The following is a 21,882-nucleotide window of genomic DNA, read 5'->3' on the forward strand; positions in this document are numbered from 1 at the left end:
CAATGCCTTTTCTGAAACGTTGTCTCCCTCTGCTGGAACACTGACTTCTTTCATTTAATGCCTGCAGACTATAAAAGAGAAACCAACCCAAAAAGTTTGGTTGATTAGTCTGTGGCATTCTTTTAAACTGTTGCTTATGGCGGTCTCTGTGAGCTTCTCAGTGACATTCAGCCATCCAGGTATCCCGCCTGCAGTAGACGGAATGTGGCAATGGAACGCTGGCTGCGCGTGTCATAATAGGCTCTGAGCCTTTATATACCTGCGCACAGCAGCAGCCACCTTCAGTCTGCTGCTGGACAGCCAGCAGCAGCAGCAGCAGGAGAGGTAATTAATCAGCAACCCTCCTGCTAAGGGTAGACAGCTGCTCGTTCCACCCCCCCCCCCCGCCTTAATTGGTTCTCCTCCCTTCCAACGGTGTTGAGGCGGGTGGGAACAGCCGGGGGTTGAGGGTACTGTGCTAAAAGAGGTGGAGTTATGCAGATCTAAAACGCGTGGATTGCAGCAGCAGCAAGCCGAAAAGTGCAGGCATGTGAGGGATCTAGAGGTTGACAGCATGTCTTCTTAACGGGAGTCCAGGTGGCCATCTCCACAAATGGACTTTTCAGAATCCTTGGGTGGCACCGTAGTCGGAAACCAATTCTGGTTATCGCTTCTCGGCCTTTTGGCTAAGATCAAGTGTAGTATCTGTTCTTATCAGTTTAATATCTGATACGTCCCCTATCTGGGGACCATATATTAAATGGATTTTTAGAACAGGGAGATGGAAAAAGAGCTTGCTCTGTCCACTCCACGCATTGACCTGGTATTGCAGTATCTCCAGGACCGGTGCACCCCTTCTTTAATGCAGTTTCTAAAATCAGAAAGAATTGAATTCAATGCTTTTTGTTCATTTTGCTTGTTTGTCGGATTTTGGGATGGACTCTTTGGCTTTGCTTTTCTTCTCCTCATTGGATTTTTCATGTTAAAAGTTGCAGAAGCCAGATGACAAGCTCATTTTGGTTCAACTTCAGCAACTGTGCATTGCATTGCCATGTAATGTAATGTAATGCAATGCTATCTATCTAGCTCTCCCTCTATACTTCCTTTTGGATAAACAGACATATTAGGCAAGCATTTTGGAGCTTTCACCTAAATAACTACAGGTGGTGAGATAAGCTGCACAATATAATTGACCTTTCAGTATATTGTTGCACACACACCATCTATTTAGCAAATGCCCTTGTTATCAACAGCAGCCTTTTAAACTCACCTGAGCTAACAGGTATGTGAGCTGGTTACTCTGCTGCGCTTAAAATTTCTTTTTTGGTTTGCTACAATGCCTTTTCTGAAACGTTGTCTCCCTCTGCTGGAACACTGACTTCTTTCATTTAATGCCTGCAGACTATAAAAGAGAAACCAACCCAAAAAGTTTGGTTGACTTAGTCTGTGGCATTCTTTTAAACTGTTGCTTATGGCGGTCTCTGTGAGCTTCTCAGTGACATTCAGCCATCCAGGTATCCCGCCTGCAGTAGACGGAATGTGGCAATGGAACGCTGGCTGCGCGTGTCATAATAGGCTCTGAGCCTTTATATACCTGCGCACAGCAGCAGCCACCTTCAGTCTGCTGCTGGACAGCCAGCAGCAGCAGCAGCAGGAGAGGTAATTAATCAGCAACCCTCCTGCTAAGGGTAGACAGCTGCTCGTTCCACCCCCCCCCCCGCCTTAATTGGTTCTCCTCCCTTCCAACGGTGTTGAGGCGGGTGGGAACAGCCGGGGGTTGAGGGTACTGTGCTAAAAGAGGTGGAGTTATGCAGATCTAAAACGCGTGGATTGCAGCAGCAGCAAGCCGAAAAGTGCAGGCATGTGAGGGATCTAGAGGTTGACAGCATGTCTTCTTAACGGGAGTCCAGGTGGCCATCTCCACAAATGGACTTTTCAGAATCCTTGGGTGGCACCGTAGTCGGAAACCAATTCTGGTTATCGCTTCTCGGCCTTTTGGCTAAGATCAAGTGTAGTATCTGTTCTTATCAGTTTAATATCTGATACGTCCCCTATCTGGGGACCATATATTAAATGGATTTTTAGAACAGGGAGATGGAAAAAGAGCTTGCTCTGTCCACTCCACGCATTGACCTGGTATTGCAGTATCTCAGGACCGGTGCACCCCTTCTTTAATGCAGTTTCTTAAATCAGAAAGAATTGAATTCAATGCTTTTTGTTCATTTTGCTTGTTTGTCGGATTTTGGGATGGACTCTTTGGCTTTGCTTTTCTTCTTCCTCATTGGATTTTCATGTTAAAAGTTGCAGAAGCCAGATGACAAGCTCATTTTGGTTCAACTTCAGCAACTGTGCATTGCATTGCCATGTAATGTAATGTAATGCAATGCTATCTATCTAGCTCTCCCTCTATACTTCCTTTTGGATAAACAGACATATTAGGCAAGCATTTTGGAGCTTTCACCTAAATAACTACAGGTGGTGAGATAAGCTGCACAATATAATTGACCTTTCAGTATATTGTTGCACACACACCATCTATTTAGCAAATGCCCCTTGTTATCAACAGCAGCCTTTTAAACTCACCTGAGCTAACAGGTATGTGAGCTGGTTACTCTGCTGCGCTTAAAATTTCTTTTTTGGTTTGCTACAATGCCTTTTCTGAAACGTTGTCTCCCTCTGCTGGAACACTGACTTCTTTCATTTAATGCCTGCAGACTATAAAAGAGAAACCAACCCAAAAAGTTTGGTTGATTAGTCTGTGGCATTCTTTTAAACTGTTGCTTATGGCGGTCTCTGTGAGCTTCTCAGTGACATTCAGCCATCCAGGTATCCCGCCTGCAGTAGACGGAATGTGGCAATGGAACGCTGGCTGCGCGTGTCATAATAGGCTCTGAGCCTTTATATACCTGCGCACAGCAGCAGCCACCTTCAGTCTGCTGCTGGACAGCCAGCAGCAGCAGCAGCAGGAGAGGTAATTAATCAGCAACCCTCCTGCTAAGGGTAGACAGCTGCTCGTTCCACCCCCCCCCCCCCCCGCCTTAATTGGTTCTCCTCCCTTCCAACGGTGTTGAGGCGGGTGGGAACAGCCGGGGGTTGAGGGTACTGTGCTAAAAGAGGTGGAGTTATGCAGATCTAAAACGCGTGGATTGCAGCAGCAGCAAGCCGAAAAAGTGCAGGCATGTGAGGGATCTAGAGGTTGACAGCATGTCTTCTTAACGGGAGTCCAGGTGGCCATCTCCACAAATGGACTTTTCAGAATCCTTGGGTGGCACCGTAGTCGGAAACCAATTCTGGTTATCGCTTCTCGGCCTTTTGGCTAAGATCAAGTGTAGTATCTGTTCTTATCAGTTTAATATCTGATACGTCCCTATCTGGGGACCATATATTAAATGGATTTTTAGAACAGGGAGATGGAAAAAGAGCTTGCTCTGTCCACTCCACGCATTGACCTGGTATTGCAGTATCTCCAGGACCGGTGCACCCCTTCTTTAATGCAGTTTCTAAAATCAGAAAGAATTGAATTCAATGCTTTTTGTTCATTTTGCTTGTTTGTCGGATTTTGGGATGGACTCTTTGGCTTTGCTTTTCTTCTCCTCATTGGATTTTTCATGTTAAAAGTTGCAGAAGCCAGATGACAAGCTCATTTTGGTTCAACTTCAGCAACTGTGCATTGCATTGCCATGTAATGTAATGTAATGCAATGCTATCTATCTAGCTCTCCCTCTATACTTCCTTTTGGATAAACAGACATATTAGGCAAGCATTTTGGAGCTTTCACCTAAATAACTACAGGTGGTGAGATAAGCTGCACAATATAATTGACCTTTCAGTATATTGTTGCACACACACCATCTATTTAGCAAATGCCCTTGTTATCAACAGCAGCCTTTTAAACTCACCTGAGCTAACAGGTATGTGAGCTGGTTACTCTGCTGCGCTTAAAATTTCTTTTTTGGTTTGCTACAATGCCTTTTCTGAAACGTTGTCTCCCTCTGCTGGAACACTGACTTCTTTCATTTAATGCCTGCAGACTATAAAAGAGAAACCAACCCAAAAAGTTTGGTTGATTAGTCTGTGGCATTCTTTTAAACTGTTGCTTATGGCGGTCTCTGTGAGCTTCTCAGTGACATTCAGCCATCCAGGTATCCCGCCTGCAGTAGACGGAATGTGGCAATGGAACGCTGGCTGCGCGTGTCATAATAGGCTCTGAGCCTTTATATACCTGCGCACAGCAGCAGCCACCTTCAGTCTGCTGCTGGACAGCCAGCAGCAGCAGCAGCAGGAGAGGTAATTAATCAGCAACCCTCCTGCTAAGGGTAGACAGCTGCTCGTTCCACCCCCCCCCCGCCTTAATTGGTTCTCCTCCCTTCCCAACGGTGTTGAGGCGGGTGGGAACAGCCGGGGGTTGAGGGTACTGTGCTAAAAGAGGTGGAGTTATGCAGATCTAAAACGCGTGGATTGCAGCAGCAGCAAGCCGAAAAGTGCAGGCATGTGAGGGATCTAGAGGTTGACAGCATGTCTTCTTAACGGGAGTCCAGGTGGCCATCTCCACAAATGGACTTTTCAGAATCCTTGGGTGGCACCGTAGTCGGAAACCAATTCTGGTTATCGCTTCTCGGCCTTTTGGCTAAGATCAAGTGTAGTATCTGTTCTTATCAGTATAATATCTGATACGTCCCCTATCTGGGGACCATATATTAAATGGATTTTTAGAACAGGGAGATGGAAAAAGAGCTTGCTCTGTCCACTCCACGCATTGACCTGGTATTGCAGTATCTCCAGGACCGGTGCACCCCTTCTTTAATGCAGTTTCTAAAATCAGAAAGAATTGAATTCAATGCTTTTTGTTCATTTTGCTTGTTTGTCGGATTTTGGGATGGACTCTTGGCTTTGCTTTTCTTCTCCTCATTGGATTTTTCATGTTAAAAGTTGCAGAAGCCAGATGACAAGCTCATTTTGGTTCAACTTCAGCAACTGTGCATTGCATTGCCATGTAATGTAATGTAATGTAATGCAATGCTATCTATCTAGCTCTCCCTCTATACTTCCTTTTGGATAAACAGACATATTAGGCAAGCATTTTGGAGCTTTCACCTAAATAACTACAGGTGGTGAGATAAGCTGCACAATATAATTGACCTTTCAGTATATTGTTGCACACACACCATCTATTTAGCAAATGCCCTTGTTATCAACAGCAGCCTTTAAACTCACCTGAGCTAACAGGTATGTGAGCTGGTTACTCTGCTGCGCTTAAAATTTCTTTTTTGGTTTGCTACAATGCCTTTTCTGAAACGTTGTCTCCCTCTGCTGGAACACTGACTTCTTTCATTTAATGCCTGCAGACTATAAAAGAGAAACCAACCCAAAAAGTTTGGTTGATTAGTCTGTGGCATTCTTTTAAACTGTTGCTTATGGCGGTCTCTGTGAGCTTCTCAGGACATTCAGCCATCCAGGTATCCCGCCTGCAGTAGACGGAATGTGGCAATGGAACGCTGGCTGCGCGTGTCATAATAGGCTCTGAGCCTTTATATACCTGCGCACAGCAGCAGCCACCTTCAGTCTGCTGCTGGACAGCCAGCAGCAGCAGCAGCAGAGAGGTAATTAATCAGCAACCCTCCTGCTAAGGGTAGACAGCTGCTCGTTCCACCCCCCCCCCCGCCTTAATTGGTTCTCCTCCCTTCCAACGGTGTTGAGGCGGGTGGGAACAGCCGGGGGTTGAGGGTACTGTGCTAAAAGAGGTGGAGTTATGCAGATCTAAAACGCGTGGATTGCAGCAGCAGCAAGCCGAAAAGTGCAGGCATGTGAGGGATCTAGAGGTTGACAGCATGTCTTCTTAACGGGAGTCCAGGTGGCCATCTCCACAAATGGACTTTTCAGAATCCTTGGGTGGCACCGTAGTCGGAAACCAATTCTGGTTATCGCTTCTCGGCCTTTTGGCTAAGATCAAGTGTAGTATCTGTTCTTATCAGTTTAATATCTGATACGTCCCCTATCTGGGGACCATATATTAAATGGATTTTTAGAACAGGGAGATGGAAAAAGAGCTTGCTCTGTCCACTCCACGCATTGACCTGGTATTGCAGTATCTCCAGGACCGGTGCACCCCTTCTTTAATGCAGTTTCTAAAATCAGAAAGAATTGAATTCAATGCTTTTTGTTCATTTTGCTTGTTTGTTGGATTTTGGGATGGACTCTTTGGCTTTGCTTTTCTTCTCCTCATTGGATTTTTCATGTTAAAAGTTGCAGAAGCCAGATGACAAGCTCATTTTGGTTCAACTTCAGCAACTGTGCATTGCATTGCCATGTAATGTAATGTAATGCAATGCTATCTATCTAGCTCTCCCTCTATACTTCCTTTTGGATAAACAGACATATTAGGCAAGCATTTTGGAGCTTTCACCTAAATAACTACAGGTGGTGAGATAAGCTGCACAATATAATTGACCTTTCAGTATATTGTTGCACACACACCATCTATTTAGCAAATGCCCTTGTTATCAACAGCAGCCTTTTAAACTCACCTGAGCTAACAGGTATGTGAGCTGGTTACTCTGCTGCGCTTAAAATTTCTTTTTTGGTTTGCTACAATGCCTTTTCTGAAACGTTGTCTCCCTCTGCTGGAACACTGACTTCTTTCATTTAATGCCTGCAGACTATAAAAGAGAAACCAACCCAAAAAGTTTGGTTGATTAGTCTGTGGCATTCTTTTAAACTGTTGCTTATGGCGGTCTCTGTGAGCTTCTCAGTGACATTCAGCCATCCAGGTATCCCGCCTGCAGTAGACGGAATGTGGCAATGGAACGCTGGCTGCGCGTGTCATAATAGGCTCTGAGCCTTTATATACCTGCGCACAGCAGCAGCCACCTTCAGTCTGCTGCTGGACAGCCAGCAGCAGCAGCAGCAGGAGAGGTAATTAATCAGCAACCCTCCTGCTAAGGGTAGACAGCTGCTCGTTCCACCCCCCCCCCCCCCCCCCGCCTTAATTGGTTCTCCTCCCTTCCAACGGTGTTGAGGCGGGTGGGAACAGCCGGGGGTTGAGGGTACTGTGCTAAAAGAGGTGGAGTTATGCAGATCTAAAACGCGTGGATTGCAGCAGCAGCAAGCCGAAAAGTGCAGGCATGTGAGGGATCTAGAGGTTGACAGCATGTCTTCTTAACGGGAGTCCAGGTGGCCATCTCCACAAATGGACTTTTCAGAATCCTTGGGTGGCACCGTAGTCGGAAACCAATTCTGGTTATCGCTTCTCGGCCTTTTGGCTAAGATCAAGTGTAGTATCTGTTCTTATCAGTTTAATATCTGATACGTCCCCTATCTGGGGACCATATATTAAATGGATTTTTAGAACAGGGAGATGGAAAAAGAGCTTGCTCTGTCCACTCCACGCATTGACCTGGTATTGCAGTATCTCCAGGACCGGTGCACCCCTTCTTTAATGCAGTTTCTAAAATCAGAAAGAATTGAATTCAATGCTTTTTGTTCATTTTGCTTGTTTGTTGGATTTTGGGATGGACTCTTTGGCTTTGCTTTTCTTCTCCTCATTGGATTTTTCATGTTAAAAGTTGCAGAAGCCAGATGACAAGCTCATTTTGGTTCAACTTCAGCAACTGTGCATTGCATTGCCATGTAATGTAATGTAATGCAATGCTATCTATCTAGCTCTCCCTCTATACTTCCTTTTGGATAAACAGACATATTAGGCAAGCATTTTGGAGCTTTCACCTAAATAACTACAGGTGGTGAGATAAGCTGCACAATATAATTGACCTTTCAGTATATTGTTGCACACACACCATCTATTTAGCAAATGCCCTTGTTATCAACAGCAGCCTTTTAAACTCACCTGAGCTAACAGGTATGTGAGCTGGTTACTCTGCTGCGCTTAAAATTTCTTTTTTGGTTTGCTACAATGCCTTTTCTGAAACGTTGTCTCCCTCTGCTGGAACACTGACTTCTTTCATTTAATGCCTGCAGACTATAAAAGAGAAACCAACCCAAAAAGTTTGGTTGATTAGTCTGTGGCATTCTTTTAAACTGTTGCTTATGGCGGTCTCTGTGAGCTTCTCAGTGACATTCAGCCATCCAGGTATCCCGCCTGCAGTAGACGGAATGTGGCAATGGAACGCTGGCTGCGCGTGTCATAATAGGCTCTGAGCATTTATATACCTGCGCACAGCAGCAGCCACCTTCAGTCTGCTGCTGGACAGCCAGCAGCAGCAGCAGCAGGAGAGGTAATTAATCAGCAACCCTCCTGCTAAGGGTAGACAGCTGCTCGTTCCACCCCCCCCCCCCGCCTTAATTGGTTCTCCTCCCTTCCAACGGTGTTGAGGCGGGTGGGAACAGCCGGGGGTTGAGGGTACTGTGCTAAAAGAGGTGGAGTTATGCAGATCTAAAACGCGTGGATTGCAGCAGCAGCAAGCCGAAAAGTGCAGGCATGTGAGGGATCTAGAGGTTGACAGCATGTCTTCTTAACGGGAGTCCAGGTGGCCATCTCCACAAATGGACTTTTCAGAATCCTTGGGTGGCACCGTAGTCGGAAACCAATTCTGGTTATCGCTTCTCGGCCTTTTGGCTAAGATCAAGTGTAGTATCTGTTCTTATCAGTTTAATATCTGATACGTCCCCTATCTGGGGACCATATATTAAATGGATTTTTAGAACAGGGAGATGGAAAAAGAGCTTGCTCTGTCCACTCCACGCATTGACCTGGTATTGCAGTATCTCCAGGACCGGTGCACCCCTTCTTTAATGCAGTTTCTAAAATCAGAAAGAATTGAATTCAATGCTTTTTGTTCATTTTGCTTGTTTGTTGGATTTTGGGATGGACTCTTTGGCTTTGCTTTTCTTCTCCTCATTGGATTTTTCATGTTAAAAGTTGCAGAAGCCAGATGACAAGCTCATTTTGGTTCAACTTCAGCAACTGTGCATTGCATTGCCATGTAATGTAATGTAATGCAATGCTATCTATCTAGCTCTCCCTCTATACTTCCTTTTGGATAAACAGACATATTAGGCAAGCATTTTGGAGCTTTCACCTAAATAACTACAGGTGGTGAGATAAGCTGCACAATATAATTGACCTTTCAGTATATTGTTGCACACACACCATCTATTTAGCAAATGCCCTTGTTATCAACAGCAGCCTTTTAAACTCACCTGAGCTAACAGGTATGTGAGCTGGTTACTCTGCTGCGCTTAAAATTTCTTTTTTGGTTTGCTACAATGCCTTTTCTGAAACGTTGTCTCCCTCTGCTGGAACACTGACTTCTTTCATTTAATGCCTGCAGACTATAAAAGAGAAACCAACCCAAAAAGTTTGGTTGATTAGTCTGTGGCATTCTTTTAAACTGTTGCTTATGGCGGTCTCTGTGAGCTTCTCAGTGACATTCAGCCATCCAGGTATCCCGCCTGCAGTAGACGGAATGTGGCAATGGAACGCTGGCTGCGCGTGTCATAATAGGCTCTGAGCATTTATATACCTGCGCACAGCAGCAGCCACCTTCAGTCTGCTGCTGGACAGCCAGCAGCAGCAGCAGCAGGAGAGGTAATTAATCAGCAACCCTCCTGCTAAGGGTAGACAGCTGCTCGTTCCACCCCCCCCCCCCGCCTTAATTGGTTCTCCTCCCTTCCAACGGTGTTGAGGCGGGTGGGAACAGCCGGGGGTTGAGGGTACTGTGCTAAAAGAGGTGGAGTTATGCAGATCTAAAACGCGTGGATTGCAGCAGCAGCAAGCCGAAAAGTGCAGGCATGTGAGGGATCTAGAGGTTGACAGCATGTCTTCTTAACGGGAGTCCAGGTGGCCATCTCCACAAATGGACTTTTCAGAATCCTTGGGTGGCACCGTAGTCGGAAACCAATTCTGGTTATCGCTTCTCGGCCTTTTGGCTAAGATCAAGTGTAGTATCTGTTCTTATCAGTTTAATATCTGATACGTCCCCTATCTGGGGACCATATATTAAATGGATTTTTAGAACAGGGAGATGGAAAAAGAGCTTGCTCTGTCCACTCCACGCATTGACCTGGTATTGCAGTATCTCCAGGACCGGTGCACCCCTTCTTTAATGCAGTTTCTAAAATCAGAAAGAATTGAATTCAATGCTTTTTGTTCATTTTGCTTGTTTGTCGGATTTTGGGATGGACTCTTTGGCTTTGCTTTTCTTCTCCTCATTGGATTTTTCATGTTAAAAGTTGCAGAAGCCAGATGACAAGCTCATTTTGGTTCAACTTCAGCAACTGTGCATTGCATTGCCATGTAATGTAATGTAATGCAATGCTATCTATCTAGCTCTCCCTCTATACTTCCTTTTGGATAAACAGACATATTAGGCAAGCATTTTGGAGCTTTCACCTAAATAACTACAGGTGGTGAGATAAGCTGCACAATATAATTGACCTTTCAGTATATTGTTGCACACACACCATCTATTTAGCAAATGCCCTTGTTATCAACAGCAGCCTTTTAAACTCACCTGAGCTAACAGGTATGTGAGCTGGTTACTCTGCTGCGCTTAAAATTTCTTTTTTGGTTTGCTACAATGCCTTTTCTGAAACGTTGTCTCCCTCTGCTGGAACACTGACTTCTTTCATTTAATGCCTGCAGACTATAAAAGAGAAACCAACCCAAAAAGTTTGGTTGATTAGTCTGTGGCATTCTTTTAAACTGTTGCTTATGGCGGTCTCTGTGAGCTTCTCAGTGACATTCAGCCATCCAGGTATCCCGCCTGCAGTAGACGGAATGTGGCAATGGAACGCTGGCTGCGCGTGTCATAATAGGCTCTGAGCCTTTATATACCTGCGCACAGCAGCAGCCACCTTCAGTCTGCTGCTGGACAGCCAGCAGCAGCAGCAGCAGGAGAGGTAATTAATCAGCAACCCTCCTGCTAAGGGTAGACAGCTGCTCGTTCCACCCCCCCCCCCCGCCTTAATTGGTTCTCCTCCCTTCCAACGGTGTTGAGGCGGGTGGGAACAGCCGGGGGTTGAGGGTACTGTGCTAAAAGAGGTGGAGTTATGCAGATCTAAAACGCGTGGATTGCAGCAGCAGCAAGCCGAAAAGTGCAGGCATGTGAGGGATCTAGAGGTTGACAGCATGTCTTCTTAACGGGAGTCCAGGTGGCCATCTCCACAAATGGACTTTTCAGAATCCTTGGGTGGCACCGTAGTCGGAAACCAATTCTGGTTATCGCTTCTCGGCCTTTTGGCTAAGATCAAGCGTAGTATCTGTTCTTATCAGTTTAATATCTGATACGTCCCCTATCTGGGGACCATATATTAAATGGATTTTTAGAACAGGGAGATGGAAAAAGAGCTTGCTCTGTCCACTCCACGCATTGACCTGGTATTGCAGTATCTCCAGGACCGGTGCACCCCTTCTTTAATGCAGTTTCTAAAATCAGAAAGAATTGAATTCAATGCTTTTTGTTCATTTTGCTTGTTTGTCGGATTTTGGGATGGACTCTTTGGCTTTGCTTTTCTTCTCCTCATTGGATTTTTCATGTTAAAAGTTGCAGAAGCCAGATGACAAGCTCATTTTGGTTCAACTTCAGCAACTGTGCATTGCATTGCCATGTAATGTAATGTAATGCAATGCTATCTATCTAGCTCTCCCTCTATACTTCCTTTTGGATAAACAGACATATTAGGCAAGCATTTTGGAGCTTTCACCTAAATAACTACAGGTGGTGAGATAAGCTGCACAATATAATTGACCTTTCAGTATATTGTTGCACACACACCATCTATTTAGCAAATGCCCTTGTTATCAACAGCAGCCTTTTAAACTCACCTGAGCTAACAGGTATGTGAGCTGGTTACTCTGCTGCGCTTAAAATTTCTTTTTTGGTTTGCTACAATGCCTTTTCTGAAACGTTGTCTCCCTCTGCTGGAACACTGACTTCTTTCATTTAATGCCTGCAGACTATAAAAGAGAAACCAACCCAAAAAGTTTGGTTGATTAGTCTGTGGCATTCTTTTAAACTGTTGCTTATGGCGGTCTCTGTGAGCTTCTCAGTGACATTCAGCCATCCAGGTATCCCGCCTGCAGTAGACGGAATGTGGCAATGGAACGCTGGCTGCGCGTGTCATAATAGGCTCTGAGCCTTTATATACCTGCGCACAGCAGCAGCCACCTTCAGTCTGCTGCTGGACAGCCAGCAGCAGCAGCAGCAGGAGAGGTAATTAATCAGCAACCCTCCTGCTAAGGGTAGACAGCTGCTCGTTCCACCCCCCCCCCCGCCTTAATTGGTTCTCCTCCCTTCCAACGGTGTTGAGGCGGGTGGGAACAGCCGGGGGTTGAGGGTACTGTGCTAAAAGAGGTGGAGTTATGCAGATCTAAAACACGTGGATTGCAGCAGCAGCAAGCCGAAAAGTGCAGGTATGTGAGGGATCTAGAGGTTGACAGCATGTCTTCTTAACGGGAGTCCAGGTGGCCATCTCCACAAATGGACTTTTCAGAATCCTTGGGTGGCACCGTAGTCGGAAACCAATTCTGGTTATCGCTTCTCGGCCTTTTGGCTAAGATCAAGTGTAGTATCTGTTCTTATCAGTTTAATATCTGATACGTCCCCTATCTGGGGACCATATATTAAATGGATTTTTAGAACAGGGAGATGGAAAAAGAGCTTGCTCTGTCCACTCCACGCATTGACCTGGTATTGCAGTATCTCCAGGACCGGTGCACCCCTTCTTTAATGCAGTTTCTAAAATCAGAAAGAATTGAATTCAATGCTTTTTGTTCATTTTGCTTGTTTGTCGGATTTTGGGATGGACTCTTTGGCTTTGCTTTTCTTCTCCTCATTGGATTTTTCATGTTAAAAGTTGCAGAAGCCAGATGACAAGCTCATTTTGGTTCAACTTCAGCAACTGTGCATTGCATTGCCATGTAATGTAATGTAATGCAATGCTATCTATCTAGCTCTCCCTCTATACTTCCTTTTGGATAAACAGACATATTAGGCAAGCATTTTGGAGCTTTCACCTAAATAACTACAGGTGGTGAGATAAGCTGCACAATATAATTGACCTTTCAGTATATTGTTGCACACACACCATCTATTTAGCAAATGCCCTTGTTATCAACAGCAGCCTTTTAAACTCACCTGAGCTAACAGGTATGTGAGCTGGTTACTCTGCTGCGCTTAAAATTTCTTTTTTGGTTTGCTACAATGCCTTTTCTGAAACGTTGTCTCCCTCTGCTGGAACACTGACTTCTTTCATTTAATGCCTGCAGACTATAAAAGAGAAACCAACCCAAAAAGTTTGGTTGATTAGTCTGTGGCATTCTTTTAAACTGTTGCTTATGGCGGTCTCTGTGAGCTTCTCAGTGACATTCAGCCATCCAGGTATCCCGCCTGCAGTAGACGGAATGTGGCAATGGAACGCTGGCTGCGCGTGTCATAATAGGCTCTGAGCCTTTATATACCTGCGCACAGCAGCAGCCACCTTCAGTCTGCTGCTGGACAGCCAGCAGCAGCAGCAGCAGGAGAGGTAATTAATCAGCAACCCTCCTGCTAAGGGTAGACAGCTGCTCGTTCCACCCCCCCCCCCCCCGCCTTAATTGGTTCTCCTCCCTTCCAACGGTGTTGAGGCGGGTGGGAACAGCCGGGGGTTGAGGGTACTGTGCTAAAAGAGGTGGAGTTATGCAGATCTAAAACGCGTGGATTGCAGCAGCAGCAAGCCGAAAAGTGCAGGCATGTGAGGGATCTAGAGGTTGACAGCATGTCTTCTTAACGGGAGTCCAGGTGGCCATCTCCACAAATGGACTTTTCAGAATCCTTGGGTGGCACCGTAGTCGGAAACCAATTCTGGTTATCGCTTCTCGGCCTTTTGGCTAAGATCAAGTGTAGTATCTGTTCTTATCAGTTTAATATCTGATACGTCCCCTATCTGGGGACCATATATTAAATGGATTTTTAGAACAGGGAGATGGAAAAAGAGCTTGCTCTGTCCACTCCACGCATTGACCTGGTATTGCAGTATCTCCAGGACCGGTGCACCCCTTCTTTAATGCAGTTTCTAAAATCAGAAAGAATTGAATTCAATGCTTTTTGTTCATTTTGCTTGTTTGTCGGATTTTGGGATGGACTCTTTGGCTTTGCTTTTCTTCTCCTCATTGGATTTTTCATGTTAAAAGTTGCAGAAGCCAGATGACAAGCTCATTTTGGTTCAACTTCAGCAACTGTGCATTGCATTGCCATGTAATGTAATGTAATGCAATGCTATCTATCTAGCTCTCCCTCTATACTTCCTTTTGGATAAACAGACATATTAGGCAAGCATTTTGGAGCTTTCACCTAAATAACTACAGGTGGTGAGATAAGCTGCACAATATAATTGACCTTTCAGTATATTGTTGCACACACACCATCTATTTAGCAAATGCCCTTGTTATCAACAGCAGCCTTTTAAACTCACCTGAGCTAACAGGTATGTGAGCTGGTTACTCTGCTGCGCTTAAAATTTCTTTTTTGGTTTGCTACAATGCCTTTTCTGAAACGTTGTCTCCCTCTGCTGGAACACTGACTTCTTTCATTTAATGCCTGCAGACTATAAAAGAGAAACCAACCCAAAAAGTTTGGTTGATTAGTCTGTGGCATTCTTTTAAACTGTTGCTTATGGCGGTCTCTGTGAGCTTCTCAGTGACATTCAGCCATCCAGGTATCCCGCCTGCAGTAGACGGAATGTGGCAATGGAACGCTGGCTGCGCGTGTCATAATAGGCTCTGAGCCTTTATATACCTGCGCACAGCAGCAGCCACCTTCAGTCTGCTGCTGGACAGCCAGCAGCAGCAGCAGCAGGAGAGGTAATTAATCAGCAACCCTCCTGCTAAGGGTAGACAGCTGCTCGTTCCACCCCCCCCCCCGCCTTAATTGGTTCTCCTCCCTTCCAACGGTGTTGAGGCGGGTGGGAACAGCCGGGGGTTGAGGGTACTGTGCTAAAAGAGGTGGAGTTATGCAGATCTAAAACGCGTGGATTGCAGCAGCAGCAAGCCGAAAAGTGCAGGCATGTGAGGGATCTAGAGGTTGACAGCATGTCTTCTTAACGGGAGTCCAGGTGGCCATCTCCACAAATGGACTTTTCAGAATCCTTGGGTGGCACCGTAGTCGGAAACCAATTCTGGTTATCGCTTCTCGGCCTTTTGGCTAAGATCAAGTGTAGTATCTGTTCTTATCAGTTTAATATCTGATACGTCCCCTATCTGGGGACCATATATTAAATGGATTTTTAGAACAGGGAGATGGAAAAAGAGCTTGCTCTGTCCACTCCACGCATTGACCTGGTATTGCAGTATCTCCAGGACCGGTGCACCCCTTCTTTAATGCAGTTTCTAAAATCAGAAAGAATTGAATTCAATGCTTTTTGTTCATTTTGCTTGTTTGTCGGATTTTGGGATGGACTCTTTGGCTTTGCTTTTCTTCTCCTCATTGGATTTTTCATGTTAAAAGTTGCAGAAGCCAGATGACAAGCTCATTTTGGTTCAACTTCAGCAACTGTGCATTGCATTGCCATGTAATGTAATGTAATGCAATGCTATCTATCTAGCTCTCCCTCTATACTTCCTTTTGGATAAACAGACATATTAGGCAAGCATTTTGGAGCTTTCACCTAAATAACTACAGGTGGTGAGATAAGCTGCACAATATAATTGACCTTTCAGTATATTGTTGCACACACACCATCTATTTAGCAAATGCCCTTGTTATCAACAGCAGCCTTTTAAACTCACCTGAGCTAACAGGTATGTGAGCTGGTTACTCTGCTGCGCTTAAAATTTCTTTTTTGGTTTGCTACAATGCCTTTTCTGAAACGTTGTCTCCCTCTGCTGGAACACTGACTTCTTTCATTTAATGCCTGCAGACTATAAAAGAGAAACCAACCCAAAAAGTTTGGTTGATTAGTCTGTGGCATTCTTTTAAACTGTTGCTTATGGCGGTCTCTGTGAGCTTCTCAGTGACATTCAGCCATCCAGGTATCCCGCCTGCAGTAGACGGAATGTGGCAATGGAACGCTGGCTGCGCGTGTCATAATAGGCTCTGAGCCTTTATATACCTGCGCACAGCAGCAGCCACCTTCAGTCTGCTGCTGGACAGCCAGCAGCAGCAGCAGCAGGAGAGGTAATTAATCAGCAACCCTCCTGCTAAGGGTAGACAGCTGCTCGTTCCACCCCCCCCCCCGCCTTAATTGGTTCTCCTCCCTTCCAACGGTGTTGAGGCGGGTGGGAACAGCCGGGGGTTGAGGGTACTGTGCTAAAAGAGGTGGAGTTATGCAGATCTAAAACGCGTGGATTGCAGCAGCAGCAAGCCGAAAAGTGCAGGCATGTGAGGGATCTAGAGGTTGACAGCATGTCTTCTTAACGGGAGTCCAGGTGGCCATCTCCACAAATGGACTTTTCAGAATCCTTGGGTGGCACCGTAGTCGGAAACCAATTCTGGTTATCGCTTCTCGGCCTTTTGGCTAAGATCAAGTGTAGTATCTGTTCTTATCAGTTTAATATCTGATACGTCCCCTATCTGGGGACCATATATTAAATGGATTTTTAGAACAGGGAGATGGAAAAAGAGCTTGCTCTGTCCACTCCACGCATTGACCTGGTATTGCAGTATCTCCAGGACCGGTGCACCCCTTCTTTAATGCAGTTTCTAAAATCAGAAAGAATTGAATTCAATGCTTTTTGTTCATTTTGCTTGTTTGTCGGATTTTGGGATGGACTCTTTGGCTTTGCTTTTCTTCTCCTCATTGGATTTTTCATGTTAAAAGTTGCAGAAGCCAGATGACAAGCTCATTTTGGTTCAACTTCAGCAACTGTGCATTGCATTGCCATGTAATGTAATGTAATGCAATGCTATCTATCTAGCTCTCCCTCTATACTTCCTTTTGGATAAACAGACATATTAGGCAAGCATTTTGGAGCTTTCACCTAAATAACTACAGGTGGTGAGATAAGCTGCACAATATAATTGACCTTTCAGTATATTGTTGCACACACACCATCTATTTAGCAAATGCCCTTGTTATCAACAGCAGCCTTTTAAACTCACCTGAGCTAACAGGTATGTGAGCTGGTTACTCTGCTGCGCTTAAAATTTCTTTTTTGGTTTGCTACAATGCCTTTTCTGAAACGTTGTCTCCCTCTGCTGGAACACTGACTTCTTTCATTTAATGCCTGCAGACTATAAAAGAGAAACCAACCCAAAAAGTTTGGTTGATTAGTCTGTGGCATTCTTTTAAACTGTTGCTTATGGCGGTCTCTGTGAGCTTCTCAGTGACATTCAGCCATCCAGGTATCCCGCCTGCAGTAGACGGAATGTGGCAATGGAACGCTGGCTGCGAGTGTCATAATAGGCTCTGAGCCTTTACATACCTGCGCACAGCAGCAGCCACCTTCAGTCTGCTGCTGGACAGCCAGCAGCAGCAGCAGCAGGAGAGGTAATTAATCAGCAACCCTCCTGCTAAGGGTAGACAGCTGCTCGTTCCACCCCCCCCCCCGCCTTAATTGGTTCTCCTCCCTTCCAACGGTGTTGAGGCGGGTGGGAACAGCCGGGGGTTGAGGGTACTGTGCTAAAAGAGGTGGAGTTATGCAGATCTAAAACGCGTGGATTGCAGCAGCAGCAAGCCGAAAAGTGCAGGCATGTGAGGGATCTAGAGGTTGACAGCATGTCTTCTTAACGGGAGTCCAGGTGGCCATCTCCACAAATGGACTTTTCAGAATCCTTGGGTGGCACCGTAGTCGGAAACCAATTCTGGTTATCGCTTCTCGGCCTTTTGGCTAAGATCAAGTGTAGTATCTGTTCTTATCAGTTTAATATCTGATACGTCCCCTATCTGGGGACCATATATTAAATGGATTTTTAGAACAGGGAGATGGAAAAAGAGCTTGCTCTGTCCACTCCACGCATTGACCTGGTATTGCAGTATCTCCAGGACCGGTGCACCCCTTCTTTAATGCAGTTTCTAAAATCAGAAAGAATTGAATTCAATGCTTTTTGTTCATTTTGCTTGTTTGTCGGATTTTGGGATGGACTCTTTGGCTTTGCTTTTCTTCTCCTCATTGGATTTTTCATGTTAAAAGTTGCAGAAGCCAGATGACAAGCTCATTTTGGTTCAACTTCAGCAACTGTGCATTGCATTGCCATGTAATGTAATGTAATGCAATGCTATCTATCTAGCTCTCCCTCTATACTTCCTTTTGGATAAACAGACATATTAGGCAAGCATTTTGGAGCTTTCACCTAAATAACTACAGGTGGTGAGATAAGCTGCACAATATAATTGACCTTTCAGTATATTGTTGCACACACACCATCTATTTAGCAAATGCCCTTGTTATCAACAGCAGCCTTTTAAACTCACCTGAGCTAACAGGTATGTGAGCTGGTTACTCTGCTGCGCTTAAAATTTCTTTTTTGGTTTGCTACAATGCCTTTTCTGAAACGTTGTCTCCCTCTGCTGGAACACTGACTTCTTTCATTTAATGCCTGCAGACTATAAAAGAGAAACCAACCCAAAAAGTTTGGTTGATTAGTCTGTGGCATTCTTTTAAACTGTTGCTTATGGCGGTCTCTGTGAGCTTCTCAGTGACATTCAGCCATCCAGGTATCCCGCCTGCAGTAGACGGAATGTGGCAATGGAACGCTGGCTGCGCGTGTCATAATAGGCTCTGAGCCTTTACATACCTGCGCACAGCAGCAGCCACCTTCAGTCTGCTGCTGGACAGCCAGCAGCAGCAGCAGCAGCAGGAGAGGTAATTAATCAGCAACCCTCCTGCTAAGGGTAGACAGCTGCTCGTTCCACCCCCCCCCCGCCTTAATTGGTTCTCCTCCCTTCCAACGGTGTTGAGGCGGGTGGGAACAGCCGGGGGTTGAGGGTACTGTGCTAAAAGAGGTGGAGTTATGCAGATCTAAAACGCGTGGATTGCAGCAGCAGCAAGCCGAAAAGTGCAGGCATGTGAGGGATCTAGAGGTTGACAGCATGTCTTCTTAACGGGAGTCCAGGTGGCCATCTCCACAAATGGACTTTTCAGAATCCTTGGGTGGCACCGTAGTCGGAAACCAATTCTGGTTATCGCTTCTCGGCCTTTTGGCTAAGATCAAGTGTAGTATCTGTTCTTATCAGTTTAATATCTGATACGTCCCCTATCTGGGGACCATATATTAAATAGATTTTTAGAACAGGGAGATGGAAAAAGAGCTTGCTCTGTCCACTCCACGCATTGACCTGGTATTGCAGTATCTCCAGGACCGGTGCACCCCTTCTTTAATGCAGTTTCTAAAATCAGAAAGAATTGAATTCAATGCTTTTTGTTCATTTTGCTTGTTTGTCGGATTTTGGGATGAACTCTTTGGCTTTGCTTTTCTTCTCCTCATTGGATTTTTCATGTTAAAAGTTGCAGAAGCCAGATGACAAGCTCATTTTGGTTCAACTTCAGCAACTGTGCATTGCATTGCCATGTAATGTAATGTAATGCAATGCTATCTATCTAGCTCTCCCTCTATACTTCCTTTTGGATAAACAGACATATTAGGCAAGCATTTTGGAGCTTTCACCTAAATAACTACAGGTGGTGAGATAAGCTGCACAATATAATTGACCTTTCAGTATATTGTTGCACACACACCATCTATTTAGCAAATGCCCTTGTTATCAACAGCAGCCTTTTAAACTCACCTGAGCTAACAGGTATGTGAGCTGGTTACTCTGCTGCGCTTAAAATTTCTTTTTTGGTTTGCTACAATGCCTTTTCTGAAACGTTGTCTCCCTCTGCTGGAACACTGACTTCTTTCATTTAATGCCTGCAGACTATAAAAGAGAAACCAACCCAAAAAGTTTGGTTGATTAGTCTGTGGCATTCTTTTAAACTGTTGCTTATGGCGGTCTCTGTGAGCTTCTCAGTGACATTCAGCCATCCAGGTATCCCGCCTGCAGTAGACGGAATGTGGCAATGGAACGCTGGCTGCGCGTGTCATAATAGGCTCTGAACCTTTACATACCTGCGCACAGCAGCAGCCACCTTCAGTCTGCTGCTGGACAGCCAGCAGCAGCAGCAGCAGGAGAGGTAATTAATCAGCAACCCTCCTGCTAAGGGTAGACAGCTGCTCGTTCCACCCCCCCCCCGCCTTAATTGGTTCTCCTCCCTTCCAACGGTGTTGAGGCGGGTGGGAACAGCCGGGGGTTGAGGGTACTGTGCTAAAAGAGGTGGAGTTATGCAGATCTAAAACGCGTGGATTGCAGCAGCAGCAAGCCGAAAAGTGCAGGCATGTGAGGGATCTAGAGGTTGACAGCATGTCTTCTTAACGGGAGTCCAGGTGGCCATCTCCACAAATGGACTTTTCAGAATCCTTGGGTGGCACCGTAGTCGGAAACCAATTCTGGTTATCGCTTCTCGGCCTTTTGGCTAAGATCAAGTGTAGTATCTGTTCTTATCAGTTTAATATCTGATACGTCCCCTATCTGGGGACCATATATTAAATGGATTTTTAGAACAGGGAGATGGAAAAAGAGCTTGCTCTGTCCACTCCACGCATTGACCTGGTATTGCAGTATCTCCAGGACCGGTGCACCCCTTCTTTAATGCAGTTTCTAAAATCAGAAAGAATTGAATTCAATGCTTTTTGTTCATTTTGCTTGTTTGTCGGATTTTGGGATGGACTCTTTGGCTTTGCTTTTCTTCTCCTCATTGGATTTTTCATGTTAAAAGTTGCAGAAGCCAGATGACAAGCTCATTTTGGTTCAACTTCAGCAACTGTGCATTGCATTGCCATGTAATGTAATGTAATGCAATGCTATCTATCTAGCTCTCCCTCTATACTTCCTTTTGGATAAACAGACATATTAGGCAAGCATTTTGGAGCTTTCACCTAAATAACTACAGGTGGTGAGATAAGCTGCACAATATAATTGACCTTTCAGTATATTGTTGCACACACACCATCTATTTAGCAAATGCCCTTGTTATCAACAGCAGCCTTTTAAACTCACCTGAGCTAACAGGTATGTGAGCTGGTGACTCTGCTGTGCTTAAAATTTCTTTTTTGGTTTGCTACAATGCCTTTTCTGAAACGTTGTCTCCCTCTGCTGGAACACTGACTTCTTTCATTTAATGCCTGCAGACTATAAAAGAGACACCAGCCCAAAAAGTTTGGTTGATTAGTCTGTGGCATTCTTTTAAACTGTTGCTTATGGCGGTCTCTGTGAGCTTCTCAGTGACATTCAGCCATCCAGGTATCCCGCCTGCAGTAGACGGAATGTGGCAATGGAACGCTGGCTGCGCGTGTCATAATAGGCTCTGAGCCTTTATATACCTGCGCACAGCAGCAGCCACCTTCAGTCTGCTGCTGGACAGCCAGCAGCAGCAGCAGCAGGAGAGGTAATTAATCAGCAACCCTCCTGCTAAGGGTAGACAGCTGCTCGTTCCACCCCCCCCCCCGCCTTAATTGGTTCTCCTCCCTTCCAACGGTGTTGAGGCGGGTGGGAACAGCCGGGGGTTGAGGGTACTGTGCTAAAAGAGGTGGAGTTATGCAGATCTAAAACGCGTGGATTGCAGCAGCAGCAAGCCGAAAAGTGCAGGCATGTGAGGGATCTAGAGGTTGACAGCATGTCTTCTTAACGGGAGTCCAGGTGGCCATCTCCACAAATGGACTTTTCAGAATCCTTGGGTGGCACCGTAGTCGGAAACCAATTCTGGTTATCGCTTCTCGGCCTTTTGGCTAAGATCAAGTGTAGTATCTGTTCTTATCAGTTTAATATCTGATACGTCCCCTATCTGGGGACCATATATTAAATGGATTTTTAGAACAGGGAGATGGAAAAAGAGCTTGCTCTGTCCACTCCACGCATTGACCTGGTATTGCAGTATCTCCAGGACCGGTGCACCCCTTCTTTAATGCAGTTTCTAAAATCAGAAAGAATTGA

At 45.4% G+C, this 21,882-nt stretch overlaps 17 non-coding genes across 17 annotated transcripts; all 17 read left to right on the top strand.

Annotated features, from left to right (window-relative positions):
- The first annotated feature begins 645 nt into the window (after positions 1-645).
- LOC141242770 (U2 spliceosomal RNA) lies at positions 646-836 on the top strand. Its single transcript, XR_012307140.1, has one exon. It is a non-coding gene; the product is annotated as a U2 spliceosomal RNA (small nuclear RNA).
- A 1,122-nt stretch (positions 837-1,958) lies between these two features.
- On the top strand, positions 1,959-2,148 carry LOC141242688 (U2 spliceosomal RNA). The gene has a single exon (XR_012307084.1). It is a non-coding gene; the product is annotated as a U2 spliceosomal RNA (small nuclear RNA).
- A 1,127-nt stretch (positions 2,149-3,275) lies between these two features.
- Positions 3,276-3,465, top strand: LOC141242679 (U2 spliceosomal RNA). The gene has a single exon (XR_012307075.1). It is a non-coding gene; the product is annotated as a U2 spliceosomal RNA (small nuclear RNA).
- Positions 3,466-4,586: 1,121 nt separating this feature from the next.
- On the top strand, positions 4,587-4,777 carry LOC141242656 (U2 spliceosomal RNA). Its single transcript, XR_012307054.1, has one exon. It is a non-coding gene; the product is annotated as a U2 spliceosomal RNA (small nuclear RNA).
- Positions 4,778-5,899: 1,122 nt separating this feature from the next.
- LOC141242505 (U2 spliceosomal RNA) lies at positions 5,900-6,090 on the top strand. The gene has a single exon (XR_012306912.1). It is a non-coding gene; the product is annotated as a U2 spliceosomal RNA (small nuclear RNA).
- A 1,128-nt stretch (positions 6,091-7,218) lies between these two features.
- LOC141242516 (U2 spliceosomal RNA) lies at positions 7,219-7,409 on the top strand. Its single transcript, XR_012306923.1, has one exon. It is a non-coding gene; the product is annotated as a U2 spliceosomal RNA (small nuclear RNA).
- Positions 7,410-8,531: 1,122 nt separating this feature from the next.
- LOC141242528 (U2 spliceosomal RNA) lies at positions 8,532-8,722 on the top strand. The gene has a single exon (XR_012306934.1). It is a non-coding gene; the product is annotated as a U2 spliceosomal RNA (small nuclear RNA).
- Positions 8,723-9,844: 1,122 nt separating this feature from the next.
- On the top strand, positions 9,845-10,035 carry LOC141242540 (U2 spliceosomal RNA). The gene has a single exon (XR_012306945.1). It is a non-coding gene; the product is annotated as a U2 spliceosomal RNA (small nuclear RNA).
- Positions 10,036-11,157: 1,122 nt separating this feature from the next.
- On the top strand, positions 11,158-11,348 carry LOC141242672 (U2 spliceosomal RNA). The gene has a single exon (XR_012307069.1). It is a non-coding gene; the product is annotated as a U2 spliceosomal RNA (small nuclear RNA).
- A 1,121-nt stretch (positions 11,349-12,469) lies between these two features.
- On the top strand, positions 12,470-12,660 carry LOC141242552 (U2 spliceosomal RNA). Its single transcript, XR_012306956.1, has one exon. It is a non-coding gene; the product is annotated as a U2 spliceosomal RNA (small nuclear RNA).
- A 1,124-nt stretch (positions 12,661-13,784) lies between these two features.
- On the top strand, positions 13,785-13,975 carry LOC141242563 (U2 spliceosomal RNA). The gene has a single exon (XR_012306967.1). It is a non-coding gene; the product is annotated as a U2 spliceosomal RNA (small nuclear RNA).
- Positions 13,976-15,096: 1,121 nt separating this feature from the next.
- Positions 15,097-15,287, top strand: LOC141242574 (U2 spliceosomal RNA). The gene has a single exon (XR_012306978.1). It is a non-coding gene; the product is annotated as a U2 spliceosomal RNA (small nuclear RNA).
- A 1,121-nt stretch (positions 15,288-16,408) lies between these two features.
- On the top strand, positions 16,409-16,599 carry LOC141242586 (U2 spliceosomal RNA). Its single transcript, XR_012306989.1, has one exon. It is a non-coding gene; the product is annotated as a U2 spliceosomal RNA (small nuclear RNA).
- A 1,121-nt stretch (positions 16,600-17,720) lies between these two features.
- On the top strand, positions 17,721-17,911 carry LOC141242598 (U2 spliceosomal RNA). The gene has a single exon (XR_012307000.1). It is a non-coding gene; the product is annotated as a U2 spliceosomal RNA (small nuclear RNA).
- Positions 17,912-19,034: 1,123 nt separating this feature from the next.
- Positions 19,035-19,225, top strand: LOC141242616 (U2 spliceosomal RNA). The gene has a single exon (XR_012307017.1). It is a non-coding gene; the product is annotated as a U2 spliceosomal RNA (small nuclear RNA).
- Positions 19,226-20,345: 1,120 nt separating this feature from the next.
- LOC141242609 (U2 spliceosomal RNA) lies at positions 20,346-20,536 on the top strand. The gene has a single exon (XR_012307011.1). It is a non-coding gene; the product is annotated as a U2 spliceosomal RNA (small nuclear RNA).
- A 1,121-nt stretch (positions 20,537-21,657) lies between these two features.
- On the top strand, positions 21,658-21,848 carry LOC141242622 (U2 spliceosomal RNA). The gene has a single exon (XR_012307023.1). It is a non-coding gene; the product is annotated as a U2 spliceosomal RNA (small nuclear RNA).
- The last annotated feature ends 34 nt before the right edge of the window (positions 21,849-21,882 follow it).

Source organism: Phyllobates terribilis, unplaced genomic scaffold, assembly GCF_046119375.1.
Source record: "Phyllobates terribilis strain yellow unplaced genomic scaffold, ASM4611937v1 Scaffold_1049__1_contigs__length_452226, whole genome shotgun sequence".
In the NCBI taxonomy this organism is placed as follows: domain Eukaryota; kingdom Metazoa; phylum Chordata; class Amphibia; order Anura; family Dendrobatidae; genus Phyllobates; species Phyllobates terribilis.